Source organism: Meriones unguiculatus, chromosome 1 (assembly GCF_030254825.1).
Source record: "Meriones unguiculatus strain TT.TT164.6M chromosome 1, Bangor_MerUng_6.1, whole genome shotgun sequence".
NCBI classification, from domain to species: domain Eukaryota; kingdom Metazoa; phylum Chordata; class Mammalia; order Rodentia; family Muridae; genus Meriones; species Meriones unguiculatus.
The window spans coordinates 167,149,979-167,170,082 of NC_083349.1; the positions used below are offsets into that span (position 1 = coordinate 167,149,979).

Consider the following 20,104-nt stretch of genomic DNA (forward strand, 5'->3'; position numbering starts at 1 on the left):
AAGAGTGTGGCAGTGTCCCCCTCAGAAGTCATGTTGAAAGATAATGGATGGCCATTGTAACAGCCCTAACTGGTGGTAGCTCTAACAGGTGACAGGTTAAGAGGGTTCCATCCTCATGACTCTTCTAACTTAACCTGTTCTTGACTTGCCTTTCTACTAAATCACGAAGCAGCACATGTCACCACCCATCCACTATAGCTCTGCCTGAAATAAACTTCTATTGCTTATAAATTAGTCTATAGTATTCTAACACCAGAAAAACAACAGCAATAACAAACAACAAAGGATTTGGGATGTAGCTCAGTAGTAGAACATATTCTTTGCATCCAAGAAGTCTTTCTTTCAAACCCCAGCACTGAAGAATCAAGAAGGAAGGAGACCAGGAGGAAGAGAGGAAGACAAAGTCAGAACCACCGCAACTTTCCAAGAAAGGCTGCACTGCCAAGAAAATCAAAGAAAGCTCTTTGGTGAGTGCCAAGTGTGCTTGCTAGTTTTATGTACATTTGATACAGGCTATGGTACAAGCTAGAGTCACTGGAAAGGAACAAGCCTCAGTTGAGAAAATACATCAATAAAATTGGGCTTCAGGCAGGCCTGTAGGCCATTTTCTTCATTAGTGATTGATGTGGGAGGGGGAGCACTGAGGGTTTACAACAGGTTGTCCTGGGTCCTATAAGAAAGCAGGCTGAGCAAGCCAATGGGAAGCAAGCCAGTAGAGCACACTCCTCAATGGCCCCAACACCAGCACCTGCCTCCAGGTTCCAGCCCTGCTTGAGTTCCTGCCCTTGCCCCTTCTGATGATGAACTGTAATATGGAGCCATGAATGCAATAAACCATTTCCTCCCCAAGTTGTCTTAGGTCATGATGTTTTATCCTAGCATTGTAGCCCTAAGATACCAAACAAACATTCACTGCCCCTGAAGGAGACAACAGAGGAAGAAAAATAAAGGTCATCAGGGTTTCAAAAGGTTATCTACAGGGTGGGAATGCTTCTATCCATTCCTATTGCACCCGCTAAAATATGTTAGATCACAGAAGTAAGTTACTGGAAATTTCTGTAGTTGTTGTAGTTTTGTTTTGTTTGTTTTGTTTTGTTTTTTAAGTATGTGTGTCTGTGTGTAGGTTTGGCCATATGTGTGCAGTACCAAAACAGAGGCCAGAAGAGGGCATCACATTCCCCAAGATCTTCATTACAAGTAATTGTGAGACATCTAATGTAGGTGCTGAGACATGAACTCCAGACCTACACTGGATTTTACTTTCTGTTGCTAAGATAAGATGTTGAGCAAAACCAACATGAGGAGGGAAGGATTTATTTCAGCTTACTCACTGTTGTCCATCCCTGAGGAAACCCATGGCCAGAACTGAGCCAGAGGCCATGGCGGAACACTGATTCCTGTTTTGCTTTCCCTGACTTGTTCAGCTACCCTTCTCATATAGCTGAGGCCCAGCTGCTTAAGAATCAAAACTCAGACATGACTGAGCAAATGTCCTTATTGTGTACTTGAGGCTCTTTTGGATATATGCCTAGGAGTGGTATGGCTGGATCTTGAGGAAGCGCTATTCCTAGTTGTCTGAGAAAGCCCCAGATTGATTTCCAGAGTAGTTGTACAAGTTTACATTCCCACCAGCAGTGGAGGAGGGTTCCTGTTTCTCCACAACCTCTCCAGCATGTATTGTCACTTGAGTTTTTGATCTCCGCCATTCTGATGGGTGTAAGGTGAAATCTCAGGGTCATTTTGATTTGCATTTCCCTGATGGCTAATGACGTTGAGCATTCCTTGAAGTGTTTCTCTGCCATTCATTATTCCTCTATCAAGAATTCTCTGTTTAGCTCTGTTCCACATTTTTTAAATGGATTACTTGGCTTGTTGCTTTTCAGCTTCTTTAGTTCTTTATATAGACTGGATATTAGCCCTCTGTCAGATAAAGGGTAGGAAGATTCTTTCCCAATCTGTAGGCATTTGTTTTGTTTTGATGACAGTGTCCTTTGCTTTACAGAAGCTTTTCAGTTTCTTGTTTGTAGCAGCTTTATTTGTAATAGCCAGAAGCTGGAAACAGCCCAGATGCCCCTCAACTGAAAAATGGATGCAGATATTGTGGCACATCTACACAATGGAGTATTACTCAGCAATGAAAAATAAGGAAATCATGAAATTTGCACGTAAATGGTGGGAACTGGAAAGGATCATCCTGAGCTGTCCCAGAAGTAGAAAGACACACACGGAATATACTCACTCATATAGACATGTAATATAGGATAAACCTACTAAAATTGTACATCTAAAGAAACTAATCAAGAGAAAGGACCATGACTAAAATGCTCAATCCCCATCCCGAAAGGCAAAGAGAATGGACATCAGAAGAAGAAGAAAACAGGAAACAACCTAGGAACCTGCCACAGAAGGCCTCTGAAAGGCTCTGCCCTGCAGACTATCAAAGCAGACTCAGAGACTTATGGCCAACTGTTGGGCAGAGTGCATGGAATCTTATGTAAGAAGTGGGAAATAGTAAGATCTGGAGAGGACAGGAACCCCACAAGGAGAGCAACAGAACCAGAAAATTTGAACACAGGGGTCTTCCCAGAGACTCATATTCCAGCCAAGTACAGGCATGGAGATAACCTATAACCTATAACCTATAACCTAGCCCATGGCAGTTCAGTGTCCAAGTGGGTTACATAGTAATGGGAAGAGGGACTACCTCTGACATAATCTAATTGGCCTGCTCTTTGATCACCTCACCTTGAGGGGGGAGCAGCCTTACCAGGCCACAGAAGATGACAATGCAGCCACTCCTGGTGAGATTTGATAGACTAAGATCAGAAGGAAGGAGAAGGGGACCTCCCCTATCAGTGGACTTGGGGAGGGGCATGAGTGAAGAAGGGGGAAGGAAGGTGGGATTAGGAGGGGAGGGGGGAGGGGTCTTTAGGGGGGATACAAAATGAATAAAGTGTAATTAATAAAAATTAAAAAAAAAGAATCGAAACTCAGGAATCTTATGAAAGAAGTGGGAAACAGTAAGATCTGGAGAGGATAGGAAGTCCACAAGGAGAGCAACAGAACCAAAAAATCTGAGCACAGGGGTCTTTCCTGAGACTAATACTCCAACCAAGGACCATGCATGGACATAACCTAAGACCCCTGCACAGATGATATCCAAGTGGGTTCCATTGTGATAGGAACAGGGACTCTCTGACATGAACTGATTGGCCTGCTCTTTAATTTCCTCCCCCTGAGGGGGAAGCAGCATTACCAGGCCACAGAAGAAAACAATGCAGCCACTCCTGATGAGACCTAATTGACTAGGATCAGAAGGAAGGAAAAGAAGACCTCTCCTTGGGGAGGGGCATGCGTGCAGAGGGTGGAAGAAGGGAGGGATGGAACCACAGGGGGATACAAAGTGAATAAAGTGTAATTAATAAAGAATTAAAGAACAAAAGAGAATTAAAACTCCCACTGTGAGGCCGGACCCTTCAAACTCAATTAACAATCAAGAATCAGCTCCAGCATTGTTTATTAAGCAGTATCTACTTCTGTTCGCCATGCTATCTTTGCTGGTTAGTTCTTGTCCTCTTGACAAAGATAGACTCACCTGGGAAGAGGGAACCTCAGATGAAGAATTGCCTGTATCAGGTTGGCCAGTCTGCATGTCTGTGGCACATTTTCTTGATTGTTAATTGAAGATGTTGTGTTCAAGGCCAGCCTGGGCTACACAGTAAGACCCTATTCTAAGGCCAAGCAAGAAAAAAAATCATTCATATTGTTCACAATCTCAGGATGGGTAATATCTTTCTAAGCAAAAGTACAGACACAATAAATGCAAAGTAATTTCATAACACAAAAATTAAACAATTTATGTAGAAAACTACATGTGACAAATGGCATGATGGCAAGAAAACTAGAACATAATTTATGAGATGTATAACAATGATTAAACTATTTATTGACTTTTAAATGATTAAATTATTAGCATATGACGTACTCTTATATAAGAGAAAAATGGAGGAAAATTTCATAAAAACTAAGAAAGCTGCACAAAAAGATGAAGTAAAAATGTGCAGTAAATAATGAAAAAATACTAAGCTCCTGATTTAAATAAAAACAGATGTAATAAATATCAAGAGTTAAAAAAACAAAAATATTTATACAACAATAAAACATTATTACAAAACCAACCTATTCATTACAGGCTAGGTTTTATATAACACTCTATACAACTCCCTAAGATTGAACAGTCCAATAGTTCTTTTTTATACAATTTTGTAATATTCTTTTAATTTACGTACCCCAGTCTTCAAACACTCAGATGTGAGTTTGCTTTGAGACACATTTCTGTTTCTATGCCCAGGTGTTTGTCATGGTCTGATTGGAAGAACAGTGGATGTGAAAATAGCTTGTATGTGAATATAGAATGTGAATGTAGAACTACATTTGGAAGTCTTAGGAAAGAGAATATTACTCATCTGGTAAAAGAAGCAAGTGTAATGTATACGCACTGGTGAGAGAGCACATTGCTGACATACTGTCTGTAAACTAAAGGAAGCCCGGATCGATACATGAGACATATTTCATTTGTGTACAATGCACATTGTGTATGCCACATATGGTTGGAAATGAATGTGAAAACACCTGCCAAACCCTGGGCTCCTCCAGAGAAGAAAGATGTGTTTTCAACAAAATGTCTACTTCTTAAATTACAAGTCTCTGGATTTTAGCAGGAGACAAGCTTCAGGTTTGTTTTTTGTTTTGTTTGTTTGTTTTTGTTTTGATTTCATTTCTTTGTCTGTTAAAGAGCACTATAAATCAAGAAATCTTCTGTTTGACCTTTGAGGTGATTTATTTTACCAACATGTGATCTCCTTTTCTAAATAAGAGATCCTTTATGGTATTTGATGCCTTCTCACACCAGTGCTTATAGGATTGGAAAAGGAGTTCTTTAAAATACCCATATGGCTGCCCCCAATCAAGCATGCTTAGAAAGAGCCTGGAACAGTCCCCTGTGGGCTATCTCTTCATTTCTTCTGTCTCATGTGATTCTCACACTGCCTACACACACCAGATCCCCAGGTATGTTTATAATATCATTCTTCTGATTTATTCCCCAATACCCCAATTTTCTAGATTGCTCTCTCATTCTCTTTCTGACCTAATCTGGTGACAGACTTCTATATGTCTTCCTCTTATATAAATAAGGCCAGTTCATTAGCTGTATACAAAGTGTAGATCTGTTCAGTCTCAGCCCTCACACTGTTCAGGACTGTGCATAGAATACAGCAGCCTCCCACGTGGAAGACATTTAATAGGCGGCACTGCTTATCATGGGGAAAGATTTGCCAGGCGCCATTCATTCATTTTAACACTTGCATCTCCTGGAGATTTCAGAATGGATTAGTCACAGCATTCCAAGAAAGCCAGGGAGACTGGATGTAGAATGGCCGAAGAAGGTCAGGGAGGGGTCGCTATACAGTTGGGAGAGTATGCCACCCAGAGATTTAACAAGGAGAGTATGCTATTTGCCCTTTTCTTCTGACAAATGCCGGCTGCCTGATAACTGCCTTTGGGATTACTTCTCTAAGTGATTGTGAAAATATTGACAATTTAGAGGAAAAATTTGAACACCTGGCTGGCCTTTTCGTCTGGATAGTCTCCCTCCTTACTGTTTTTAGCTTGTATATGTATGAGGGGCTCATTCTAGAACTCCCTTCAATCTGTAGCTCAAATGCAGATGGTGACAGTGGAATGTTAAGAAGCTGCCTTCAGGCATTGATAGTGGTCAAAGGGATTTGTGTGTGTGTGTGTTCCTGTATGTGTGTGTCATGCCTTGGTGCTGGGCATGACACCAACTCAGGGACTCGGGGCCTTGTACATGCTAGACACATGCTTTACCCATGAGATATCTTCCCAGCCCAGATAAAAGATTTCAAGTAAGTTTGTAGCTAGACTGGCCTGAATGTGAAGGAATCCCAGTGTTCAGGAGGCTCATCCCCACACTGCTTCAAACGTAAGACATGACTGCAATGTTGAGCACTAGGTGAGTACATGTGTGCACATGCATGTGTGAGCCTGGCGATGCCAGATGCCAAAGACATGAGACTGTTTCCTGCAAATTACTAAAAGTGAGCTATGCTATCTTGTGAGCCATACATGAGGAACCTTTAAAACACATATTGCTGTTATCCTAGGTTTGTGCTTGTTGAAGGGAGAGAATAAAACAAGAACAAAAACAATGAAATCCAACCACACACCAAAGGGACTGTGCTTAGTTCAAAACTCCAGGCATGAAGCCCAAATAGATCCAGGCCCAGCTTTATCCTCACACAACAGGGAAGATGATAAAACGCATTTACTTAGTCTTGCATCACAAGAGCCAAATGATTCCAAACTGAACTAATCCTGTCTATCCCAGGAGCAGTGTTTTGGTTCTCTGCACTACATATGTCAAAATGGTGATGCCGTGGCATGATACATTTCCACAACACCCCTTCAAGTGTGATCAGGCATACACTCCAACACATAAATGCTCTGTATACATTTGCTTAAATAAATAATTCATGAAACTACAAATACCTATCCCCGAAGCAGATTCCAACTCTTAAACTCTTGAAGCATGCTCACCCTCATTTTAAACAGGAGATGAACTGCAGGTTGCAATTCAGATGGAGGGGAGGGGATGCCAATCCATCGAGGGTTATTTCAAATTAGCGAGGAGTTAGCTACTGGATACCAACACAGCAGGTAGAATTTTATTTCAAGGGCAAAATGTGGAGTTTAAATAATGCTGGCATCCTAGCCCTGGTATGGAAGCAAATTTGAGTGAGAGTGTGGACATCAAAACAGATGGCTCTTCCTGGACGTCATGAATGGATGGGATGCCCTAGCACCTTCCTGCAACATGAAGGACCTCCAAACACAGCTCATTAGGAACTCACCTCTACTCAGCAAATCCTACCTTCTGTGTCTAACACAAGATGAGTACAAGGCTTAATAAAGGACAACACAGAGCCTGACAACTGCAAGTCGGTGTCTGGTGATTTTCTTTTAACCACCAGAATTTTGCTCTGTGCTTGATAATTCTGGATTTAAAGCACTCTCTATTTTTCTAGGCAAATTATCTTCATGCCAGCCAGTGGCATTTATCTCCTACCAAAAGCCCATCAGTGTCACCTGGATCCTTAAAAATCACTAGCTCCTTCCCAAGCTCTCACACTAAAAAGCTGAAAAGTGTTTCAGAAAAGTTTATGAGAGGAAGGAGTACAATTTTCACATACAAATAATGCACAAATACAGCTTTTTAAACTTCCTCAAAAAAAACAGCTCTTTCTTAAGGAATATCACTATAACTGGTAATTTTTTTCCCTTTTAGAAAACTTTGATTCAGAATTAGAATGTCTGCCAGGCCGAAAAGCGAGAAGCTCTGTCATCAGGGAGGCTTGAGGCAATGGTAAGATTCCCACAAATGTTTTTTGTGATCTGGGTTTTGAACAGTAGGTAGCCTCAGTTTAGTGGTGGTCTAATTCAGTGAGATGTCTTTAATGGTGGAAGTGCATGTCGTTGTTGTGAGAAAAGTTTTTAAAGAGAAAGCTGCATGCCTCAAGTTGTTTGACCAAGCTAGAGGGGTGAGTCCCTGGGTAAGAGCTTTTGATATTGCACTGTGAACTCATGATAACCTGAGTTCAACCTCTAATCCCCACAGTGTATGGCCATGCAAATTTGTCTGTAACCCCAGCAGTGTGGGGAGCAGAAATAGGAGGGTCTGTGGGGTCAGGTGGCCACCAGCCTAGCTACAGATTCAGTAAGAGGCCCTGACTCAAGGGAAAACTGCAGATAGCAATACAGGAAACCACTCAATATCTTCTTCTGTTCCCCATACGCCTACACATGAGTGCACATAACTGTATCCTTACCTCATTACAACACACATACACACACATAACCACCATCAATAAATATAGCTAGATGATAGATAGATAGATAGATAGATAGATAGATAGATCAAATTTTTACTTATAGGAAGTGAGCAAATTATTACAAAATGGTGGGTAGAAATGAGAGTTCAAACAATTAAGTAAAAAGAGCCAGAGAAGATGCGTTTTGCAAGTGCCCTTCCACCTATGAAGAGGGATTTGTTTTTGTCCATCAAACCACTGTGCTATATTTTTGAAGAAATTCACACAGGCGTTTTCCAAACTCAGCTCCCCTGAGTCGCATCAGCAGTACAAGGCATCCAAAAATCAAACTCCTAAATGTACCAAATTCAGAGCACAATCAAGACACCACAAATGCAAAATTCTTCACCTGAGACCTTGTGATGAACCACAGTCAGATGTGGATGAACCAAAACTACTGCAGGAAAATGACTCGTGGGCTCTGTGTATGAGGTCACCACGAAGCTAGTCACTTTAGTGTTTTGAATTTGGTCCTCTTTTCCAGCTATCTCATTATACATATGTAAACACTCCAAAATCAGAAATATCTGAAATACTGATGGTCCCTAGTGTTTATGAAAAAAAATATATATATTCCATTTGTAATACCCTGTCAGGATTGCAGATCTTAGACCCTCTCCTGGACCTACCGAGTTAGAAACTTAGAGGAGCCACATCTATGAGCGACTCAGAGTGAGGATTCTCTAGCTTCGGTGTGCATCTAAAGTAGAGGCTGGGTTTGCTAAGGCAAGGAGTTACCTAGCCTTTCCTCAGAGAGGGCCCAGGTATCCACACTGGTTGTGGGCCTATGACTTCTAGGTGAGGTCACTAGCCCAACAATGATGGGCTTCCACATGATGAGGGACCTCTGATAGTAGGGTAGTCTGTCCCAAGTACCCATCCTCCTAAATGTTCATGTTGAGAAAGGATGATAGGGAGAAGAGTAAGATGATGACATGAGCAGTAACAAAAAATCTTGCTGGAGATGCCTCTCCACCTGACAACTCTGCTTCCCACCTCTGCTCCAAAGACTCAAAGCTGCAAGCCTGGTGTTCTTTAGCCTAGTGAGAAATGCCTTGCAGTACTCTCCATGGTTAAGTTCTATGCACTAATCACAGAGGCAAATGGGGTCTACTCCCTGGGTTCCCACAGAGACAATTCGGTACAAACAGAGTGTTTGTCCACCAAATTGTTAACATGATCCTGCCTTACCCGTAGCAAGAATGGTTTTCCAAGCACCTCTTACTGTTAGGTGGAGACAGACAGCTATTCTAGGCTCCATTTCCAGACAACCCCCCACCACACACACACACACACACACACACACACACACACACACACATACACACACACATCTATCACAGAACTCCCTCTCTCCTTGAAGCAAAGACTCCAATATAAATTCCACAATCAAAAAGCTCAGGTCCTTAAATCACCACCTAGAAGGAGCTGCCCAGGGGAGTTGTACCTCCTGCATGGATGTTGCATAAGTAAAAAATTAATGGGTACCACATTATTTCACTGGGATTTGGAGGTTATTTATTACGATAGCTTTTGATAATTATGCCACTAATCCATCCTCTGTTTTTGCATAGTGGCTCCTACATGACCCTTCTCCGCAATCTGGTTACTTTACAGTTAGTTGTGTAAGCACCCATTTTCCTTCAAAATTATAGCTTTATTCACTTTACTCATTAAAAAAATATCCTACTATTTTATTTATAGTGAACCCATGTGGTATAAATATGGTTTTAAATATGCTCTTTTATATGGATTATTATACAACCAGCACCTCCCTTTTGTCATGGAGTTACTTGAACTAGAATGGAGGCAGGGTTGGAAGCTCAGGACTCTACAATTAGGGATTTTCCTTGGCGAGTTGTTTTTATCACTCCAAATGATTCATAGCTGCTCCTGAATAACAAGAGAATGTACTGACTGACCTGTGTGAGGTACTTCATGGTCAGTCCCTATCTCCCTTATGACAGTAGCCAAATAAAATTTCATCATTCATTTAACCTGTTACTCTATGATTGGAGGAGCCATTCCAGTCTACAACAGAGATCAAAGACACTCTCCCTACCCTACCCTTCGGAATTTCCCAATGTCAGGAAGGGAGGCAGAGAGGGAAACAGAGAAAGACAGAGACAGAGTGATAGAGACAGAGAGGGAGATCAAGTAGAGATAAGAGAAGAGAAGGCCTTGTTACTTAAAGAGCACTATACAGCCATAAAGAACCCAGTGATTAACTAACTCAGTGATAACCACATGGCCATGCACAGCTATAGAAGGAGAAGCAAGATCTGGTTTCTTATCCCTTTGCTCCTTTGTTATTCTAACACACCCCAGAGGAGGTGGTTTCACAGGGACACCGGAGGAGGGAAGAGTGGTCTGGGTGCCAGTATCCAGCCTTAATACCCACTGACAGACAGCGTCAGGTCAGTGTGTCACTACTCAGATGCTTTTAGCAACTAAAGGCCCACAGGCACAGAATGAACAAATGACAGCCAGTGGGTGATGTCAGCTTGACAGGTTATGAGCCACTGCCCATTTCCCTCAGATTGTTCGCCTGTGAGTCACGCACGAGAAGGTGTATGATGTGCTTGCCCTCCAGGGTCCCAGAGTGTCCACCTCTCTAATTCACTTGAGTCCTTCCACGGGGCATTCACTTGCCCTCCAGTCATGGAATCGGACTGGAGTCAGTGGTACACCCTTGTGATTCCAGAATTCAGGAGGCAGAAGCGGGATAATTGTGAGTTCAAATGTCATGTGAAGCTTTGCCTCTAATTTTATTTTATTTTTTTTTCAAATGGGAGGATACAGAAGATTTATTTGTCCATAAGCTGATTATGGCATTGAAATAAAGTTGGTGAATTTAATTAATGATTAATGATTTCAGGACTACGGCATTGAGATAAGGTTGGTAAATTTAATTAATGATTGCCATGTTACAGGAATGCCGCCACCCTGGGATAGCAAGCAAGATCATCACATCGCCCCTACTTTAGAGCTGCTATTATCTGGGTACACAGGATGATAGAGCCCTCACAGGTATCACATACTTGCACACCCCATTCTACTTACGCAGTCTTGAAGAAGACATTGTGAATGGCCCACTGTGATCAAAACATGAAAGGAGGGGCCATTTTGGAGCCATCAAGTATAGCAAGCTGTCTGTCTGTAAAGGTTAACTGGACGGTGTTGGATGTCATCCCCTGCTAATAGACTTCATATGTACCTTGTGCATGTCAACATGCTTGTGTGTATACTCTGCATTGTTTGCAGAACACTAGGGACAAGAAAGTAAACACAGATGCCCCTCTAGTAAACTTGAAAATGTTTATCCCTCAATTGACACCAATTAGCATCTTTACATTGTTTGACTCCAGCTAGCACTACCGAACCCTGCCACTTCCTCACCACTGGAGGCCTGGGAGAAACTGAGCAAATTTTCACACTGTTAAATTTCCTTCTGCAGTATTGGAACCAACTACACATGCATTAAACATGAATACAGTATTAGGTTCAGAGTAAAAATGAGTACTCTCCACCAGGGCAGTATCTACTAAGACGGTCTGGTGCAACACTGCAGCAGATCTCTGTTGAAGTGTCTGAATGATACCTGGACATTTCACACTGAGTTTGAAAGCAATGAGAATGGCCTTTCTTTCCAGAGTTTAAAATGTATTTTTTTTTCTGTATTATTTTCCTTTTGAGATTTCTGATTTCTGGAACAAAGTTATTTAAGTGAATGAGTGCATACAGACAAAAGTCATAATGAGGGAAGTGTCCTGTGTGAGGGTCCATCACACACCTACCATCTATAGCAACCCTCCCATGCAAATTATGTGAGTTTTTGAATTACTGTCTTCATTTCCTTCTGTGTCCACATGATATCAGGTCATTCAAGGGATGATATACAAATCCCAAAAATCTACTTCATTCCATGCTTAATTCCATGCTAATTTTAAGAACAAGAAATAGGGAGCAAAGGACAAAAGCATTTGTATACCCAAAAGATGCTTTTGTACCTTCAAAGACAACACTGGACTTGGGCTCTACCTCTCACTTTTGCTCTCTCACATCATAATTACACTATCTTTACTATACTTTTCTCATCTGTATACAACCATCCTCCAAAAAGCATGTATTTAAACACACACACACTTTCTAGTCATCCTACTGATCTTTCCTCATAACCAGCAGTTCTCTCTCTCTCTGTGTGTCTGTCTGTCTCTGTCTCTGCCTCTCTTTTTCACACACACACACACACACACACACACACACACACACACTTCTATTCCCTTAATGCTCATCTGAAATCTTCATTATCAGATCACCAAGGCTCATCATCTAGTCCCAGAGATATTGTTCTCTTTCCATTTAAAGACTATGGGTTATGGCAGTAACCCCCCACCTTGGTCTCTCCTTCATGAACACAGTTTCTCTTCATTTGGGTTTTGCAACCACAGGCTTCTACTCCCTCACAATCTTTCTACTTATTCTCTGTGCTCTTTCCTGACTCCCATTTCTCCCCAACACTCAAATATCACAGATCTGCCAACCTCTAATCTCATCCTTTCTCATTACCTACACATAATGTTTGTGATTTTATTCCACCTTTGGCCTGCTCTTTGATCACCTCCCCCTCAGGGGGTTGCAGCCTTATCAGGCAGAGGAATACAATGCAGCCACTCCTGATGACACCTGATAGACTAGGATCAGAAGGAAGGGGAGGAGGACCTCCTCTATCAATGGACTAGGGAGGGGGCATGGATGGAGAAGAGGGAGGGAAGGTGGGATTGGGAGGGAAAGAAGGAGGGAGCTACAGGAGGGATACAAAGTGAATAAACTGTATTAATGAAAATAAAAATATAAAAAAAGGAAAAAAAAAAGATTTTAAGGACAAATGGAAGCTTGGCTTTCCCATATTTAGATCCATAGCTTCCCAAGAGAACCTCTCTTGACTCAAGGTGAACACCTAAACCTTCTGATACATACGATGCCCCCAGATTTCTTCATTGTATCTTCCCAAGAGTTATGGCACATCCAGCACATAGTCAAATGAGGAAAGCCATCCTTGCTTCTCTTTGCCATGCCCTTCTCCTGGGACCCAAAGAATATCCTTAGTGCTGGCCTATGTTATACTCAGAGCAGTAAGCATTCTTACCGGCACACCCCTGAACAAGCTATTCCTTTGCCATAAACTTCTAAAACTTCTATGTCACTGAGATAAAGTTCAAACCTTTCACTCTGTCTAGTACGGTCAGGAAGAATCCCACCCCTCTCTCACTTCCTTCACCTCTCTGACCTCATCTTGTTACTGTCTCACCTTTGACACAGTGCTTGGCTCCAGCAGCTTCCTCTTCCTTCCCAAGGAGGCTGAGATGGCTGCAGGCCACACCAGCTCCGTACTGCTTGTTCATTAGAATTCTGCTCTTTCTTCCAAGTTTTTTGCAGAGCATGCTCCTGCCCATCCCAGGAGGCTAGGTTTCTCGCCATCTGCATCTATACATTATGCTCCGGACTACTCTAAGCCAGGTATTTCCTATCACATCACCTGTTCTTCAGAGCCCTGTCAGCAAAAACGTCTTCATTGAATATATGCTTCTTCCCTTTAACCACTAAAATGCAATCATTCATGAGGACAAAGACTCTACCCTGTTGAGCTGTGTCCTCAAAACACAGAGGGCAATGCCTAACACATAGCAAGCACTAGATGGTCAGTAGATATCTAAACAAAAGAACGTGTGCTGAGTACCAACTATACTGATAAGATGTGTGCCTGTTACTAGCCTCTCTTAGTGAACACTACTTTAAGGTTTGGCTCAGTCATCCTATACAAGAAGTGGTCAAGTCAAAAGACTGTGAAACCCAACAGAATCTTATCTCTTTTTGCCCTGAAACATCCCACTGCACATCCTCTACACAGTGCCTGCAACCCATGCTCCATGAGAGCTCGAACACAGGAGCCATCCTTCTAAATAGAACACAGCACTAATTTTTACCAAGAAATTAGGATTTATTTTCAGAGTTAGATCCGGTGCTAAATTATCATGTTATTAAGTGACAGGTCAACTTACGAATAGATCACATCTTGAAAAATAAAAAGATACTTGGCAACTGCAGAAATCACTTTCTAATGCAAACTTTTATACCATATACAAATGATCATGCCGTGCTTTCATCTCTGCTCGAGAAAACATCCATAGAAGCTTAGTGACTGTTATCACAATCAGAAGGCATCTCAGCATTGCACGGCCTCTTCGTACATCACATAACTCCTTAACAGCAATACCTGTCAGTGGCCCATTCATTGTACAGAGGCCCATCCACACAGTCCTGTGTAGTCTCACATTTTATCTCCCTGCCTTATCCGTCTAATAGAACAAGAAATAATACACAGAATATTAAAAAACACATTAATAGCTAGAATAAATTATTAATTCAATTAAAGGATGAGTCCAATAACGATTCTTTTTCATTGCATTTAGTAAAAGGAATAATTAATTGCTAAGCGGGTATTTAAAAAACACACATAAACTGCTGACTCTACTCCTGAGTGAAATTGCCGACTTCTGTTTCTGCAGGGAAAAGAAAGTACATGCTGTGGATGATAAGGAATGGTATGCTTCCCGCTTCCTGTTCCTACTTCTTCACGGCTGAAAATTGAAGAGCTGAAAGAAAAGGCAAGTCATACTTTTCACTCTGGAACAAGTGTACAGGGCTCTTGGGTGAATAGGACCATTTGCCCCACCATTTACTAGGCTTGGTTCCTTGGGCATTTTTTTTTGTTTTTTTGTTTTGTTTTTTGTTTTTGTTTTTTTTTTTTGGGGGGGGGAGAGGGCTAATCTCAGTTATGGCACTTATAATCAAGATAGTATCTCCTAGGGTGGGTACAAGATACCCATGAGTGCTTGGCACCATGTCTGATAACCTGCTACACGACTTCTCCCCCTGCTGTCAATATTGTACCATGTTTGTGTACTACTTCTGCTCTGTCCTCCAAGTCATCAGAGAAAGGACCACTTTTTTTCAGGGCAATGGACAATCTTGAAACCACTTCCCATTTGCCAGTAGTTTAATAGCCATGCTCAGAGCATGATAAGAAGGTGCCCAGGAAAGACTCAATATTTGAGGCAGTTTAAAATAAACAAGATGACTCACCAGGTAAAGGGGCTTGCCACCAACTGTGATAATCTGAATTCAAATGCCAGTACCTACTTGGTGATAAAGAGAATTGAAACACACTCACGTGCACGCACACACACGTGCGCACACACACACACACACACACACACACACACACACACACACACACACGAGCATGCACACTGTCACACACTCTACAAAATTTTAATTAAACACACAGTACACAATGGTATCTTAGTGTTGGGGGAGGATTTGGGGCATTATACATAGGATGTGAGGTAACAGATAAATTAATTTCAAGATGAATTGAAATTTAATCCTATATGCTCCAAAATTGTCATTTTAATTTTAACCAACTTTCATGACAAATTGCTTGAAATATTGGCTCACTTGAATGTCTTAAGAGACTGAGCATGTAATTTAATATACTTTAAAATGTTGATGTCTCTGCTTCATCACTCTGAACACTGATTTTTGATATAGATATTCTTAGAAGATGATGAAATATGTACAAAACTGTTCTGTACATGCATACAGCAGCACACTCATGTGGGATTCCCTTGTTTCCTCCCTTTTCATCACTCCTAGTGATCTCAGAACCAGGGCAGAATTACTGTGCTGGTATTTTAACACAGATTTAACAGGAGAACAAAACACCAGCATTGACAACTGTGAATCCCAGTGATTTATTTAAAAGTGATATTTGTCACTGTCTTTTTCTACCCATTCACTTCCTTCATTCTACATGAGACAAGGCTACATCTAAAGCTGAGAGTCCTCTGTCATTCTTGTCTTAAACTCTGCAAGGAAGAAGACAAGAAAGAGGCAGTTTTAAATAAAATAGACTGTTGTATGGCCAAGGTAATTAGGGCCACAGAGCATCTATCTGACCCTGAAAATAAATGAGAGCATTGCAGAAGCGAATTAAGGAAATGGGCCAGGGAGGCTTTCTCCTAATTTCCTCTCCTGGGCTTTCTCTTGCCATACCCTCTTTCTTCCCTTTCATCTGTGGTCACCACGCATGTGCAAACACAGAGTTTCTCAATCCCCAAATGATTCCTCCAGGGAACACTGAGCATGGGCCTGGATACAAACTGGTTCTTATGATATATTTATGATTAATAAATACAAGAAGTTGACCTCAATCTTACAAGTGAAATAGGAAATAGAAGGCTTCCTGGGTGGGTTTTAAGTAGGGAAATGGGTGACTGTATTTTCTAAATGAAAGTATCCATATTTGATTCAATGTAGTAACACAGCAGGAAATTATGTAAGTATAGCTCGAGATGAAAGGAGTTCATTATATACATACCCCAATAATGATAGTACCGCAGGACAATAGCATTCTGACATTTGCATGTATTGCTCTCACCAACACCCTCTTGTATTGACTTACTAACTCAGCTACACAATGAAGCTCATCTATAGGCACAGCTCATTGATTACCATCTGCACACAGGTCAGATCTACACCATACATCTCTGGCACCTACATAATCTATAGAAGTTGTCATAGAGCATACTCCTCAGTGACGTTTATACCTCTCAGAAGGGCCAGCCATCAGCATCCTGTTATGGCCAACTAACAGACTTTTTAACTTAAAATGTCCTGAGCACTCCCACAGAGATAATGAAATGAGGCCATCCTGTCATCTAGATACCCCTCTGGTCTACCTTACTCCACATTCAATGCTGTCTTCTTTTCCAGTCTAGGAATAACTGTGCTGCTGCTGCTGCTCCTGCTGCTCCTGCTGCAGCAGCAGCAGCAATGTTCTCCTCCAGCCCCTTTCCTCCTTTACTTCTAGCTCAACTGTTACTCCCTATTAATGAAACTTTTACTAACCCTCTCCAGCTGTGGCCTCATCCCAGTACTTCATTAAATCTGACATATCTGCATATAGTTCTCTGCAGGCTCGCCATCTCCCCTCACATGACTAGACTGTAAGTCTCAGGAACATATGTCTCTCTCACTGGTTCTGGAATCATGGCACATCACACATTTAATGAATGTTCCAACAAATGAATGAATCACTGTAAGGCAGGCGCTGCTAAATACTTTCTGTGGATTATTTTATTTAATCTTTAAACCATCTCTGCAAGGTAGTTTCTATTAATTACTATTCTTATTTTACTAATGAGCCTAAGTAAATTTCCCAGTGGACTGCACAGTCCATTCTCTTAATGACATTTCTTCTCTATCCTCTGTATATTTACACTATGCTCTATATCCATGGAATAATGTCCCTCCTGATCTGTCACAGTACTATACAAGGCTCATTCATCAGAGAAATGATCCACGCCTTTTCTCCAGTGTTTTGGGGGAAGCATTATTTTGATGTTTTCTATCGTCTTAAAAAAATTGTCAATTTCATCCCTAGTACACAGGGTATAAATGAAGAAAACCAGGGTGGTTCATTAAGAAGAGCATAGATTGGCCAGCATGATGGCTTAGTAGGCAAAGACACTTGCAGCCAAGCCTGACAACTTGACTCTGACCCCTAGAACTCAAAACAAAAGGGAAGGAACAGCTCCTCCAAGTCATCCTCTATTCTCTACATGGGCAGTGCAGCACGAACACATGTACAAACATACATTAGATAGATAGATAGATAGATAGATAGATAGATAGATAGATAGATAGATAGATAGATAGATAGATAGATGATAGGGTGTAATTTTAAAATAAAGATCATATATAGACCATAGAATTAACTTATTCAGCTATGTACTCATAAGAGTATGAATAAAATGCACGAAGCAATATGTTCCTCTCTCTCAGAAAGGAGTTCAGTAAAGGTCCACTGGAGTTGTCATTATCAAAAATACATGTCTTACTACAGAGTTACCCTTTCCTTCCCTTGGTATAGCACACATATTACAGCAGCCCCAACACACTGCCCATGACACCTAGACATCAAGACAGATTCTTTCTCTCCCTGTCTTTCTGCTTAGGTGTAAGTTAACAAGCCAAGAGAAAGAGTCTCAGGAGGAAGGACCTTGCAGCACTCACTCAATAAAACCTAAAGATGAAGCCTGGCACAGTTAACTCCAGAGCCATATGTCTCCTTTTTTCTCAAGAGAAAACCAAAGCTTGAGGAGCAGGAGGCTGCAGAACCAAGCAGTTGCCTGTGTCTATAAAACAAAGCTGTAAGCACTGTGTCTTTGAAGAGACACAGACTAAGTCTAACTACATGTCCACAGTAGGAGGCTAACAGGTGAGAGAATAGGAGCTCCTGACTAAACACTGAAGGTGTCAAAAACCACTGCCCTTTGTGGTGACTTTGGCAAAGGGCAGGCATGAAAAGGAAGTGGATTCTTCTTTAGCCAAGTGTCCCAGGAGAGATGCAATGGATCACAAGACAGAATGCAAGGACATCGACCTTCCCCCAGGTCTCCACAGTTCCCTGACAGTCCCGGGACCAGGAGCCAACTGGCAGTGCTAGTGCACTGGCAGGAGAAATGCAGTGGCTCTGCCAGCTTTCAGTGACAAAGGGAGTGTTTGCAGCAGGCACACTGACAGCTGTCCGAGTGCCACATTTATTTACAAAATGTTAGTTAAATTACTGACAGTTGGCGCTATGGAGGAAAAGCTGAGAGAAAAGCTGACACTTCTTGATCTATTGGTGCTCATCTCCCAGCCCTGGCTCTGCTTCTTGTCTATTTATTAATTCCATTATTTGCCTGTTTGTTTACCTATGTATAACTTATGCCTTATTCACTGTCCCTTGCTTTGAAGAGACATCAGGTGACCCACGTAGTTAAACCACTCCACAGAAGTTGGTTCCAAAGGCCCAGGAGCTATAGGTTGCCCTGAAGATGACTCTTCTGGATGGCAATCATACTTCAAGCAGGAAGTGCAGAGGAGCTCCTAAAAGTCCCTGGAGGGTGTGCTGGAAGCAGGGAGCACATATCAAGCCAGTTCTTCCACTAGCCCTGACCATAGAGAGACTACAGTATGAATAATCCCACAATCAGAAAGATCTTGGATGTTTCTGCTGTCTATCAGTGACAGGTTTTCCACGAAAGCCAGACCTAGAATTTCCACGTTTTATTCTTTCTGACAGAAGCAATTAAGATAGAGGAAGAAGAATTTGTGTGATAAATGAAGATCAACGTCATTGCTCTTTGGAGTTTTAATCATAGCAACATATTTTGAATATAGCTTGGACCATTGCTTTTCCTCAAATATTGAAAAAAAAAAAAAAGGAGAGCATTAGTTACCATAAAATGTTGTCTTTAATTTTTTTCCAATCTTTCATCTTGTGTCAAAATAATTTCTGTGTTTTGTTGACAATTTTAAATGGACAGATAAGTGAAGAGTAAGCTTTCTCTAGGCTTCATGCTCCTCCTCCTCCCTCCTCCCCCATCACTCGAGTCATTTACTGAATTCCAGACTCTGTGTGTGTGTGTATGTGTGTGTGTGTGTTTCAGTACCGTTGAAAGGTCAGCTCAATGAGACAGGGATGTTAGTGTGCTGCTATCCGTCTGTCTGTCCCTGTCTACAGAGTCTAGAAGAATGCCTTTGGTCAACAAGTGATGGTATTACTGAATGGAACCAACATAGCTACCAGGTACCAGCATAACACCTCCATAGTGCCGTTGGCTCTGATAAGCTAAGGATGTTCTGGGCTTACTATGAAATAGACAAAGGCATCATGGCAGAGAAGGGACCAGCCCCAAGGCCTTCTCTCCCTCTAGGAGCACATCCAGGGTTCTATGTGGGCCTTCACAGGCTGGCACATACCATCCCTCCAGATTCAGACCTTTACCTGATAGCACCTTGTTAACCTTCCAGTGCCCCTTGTGTGTCTCTCCAACACCAGCCCCTATTACCTTCTGAATAAACAGTGGCAACTCTGAGTCTCCTTCTGAAGTCCCATCTCTTCAGCTTCTACCAGACAACAATGGACTTGCTGAGGCAGGAAGTTTGCCTTATTTATCTCTGCAGCCCTTAAAGCACTTAGCAAACTACCTACACATGGAAGCAAGTGTCAAGAAAGCCTAATGGCTGGAATACAGTAAGGT

The 20,104-nt window shown here is 41.7% G+C and overlaps 1 protein-coding gene and 1 long non-coding RNA gene across 7 annotated transcripts in view; one reads left to right on the plus strand and one right to left on the minus strand.

Annotated features, from left to right (window-relative positions):
• Positions 1–10,926, plus strand: part of LOC132648773 (uncharacterized) — a 29,817-nt gene extending 18,891 nt beyond the window's left edge. The window contains exons 2-3 of the long non-coding RNA XR_009587181.1: positions 7,367–7,444; positions 10,883–10,926. This is a non-coding gene — a long non-coding RNA (uncharacterized LOC132648773). The remainder of the gene's footprint in view (positions 1–7,366; positions 7,445–10,882) is intronic.
• Ntm (neurotrimin) overlaps positions 1–20,104 on the minus strand; it is a 966,537-nt gene that overhangs the window by 378,146 nt on the left and 568,287 nt on the right. The window lies entirely within an intron of this gene.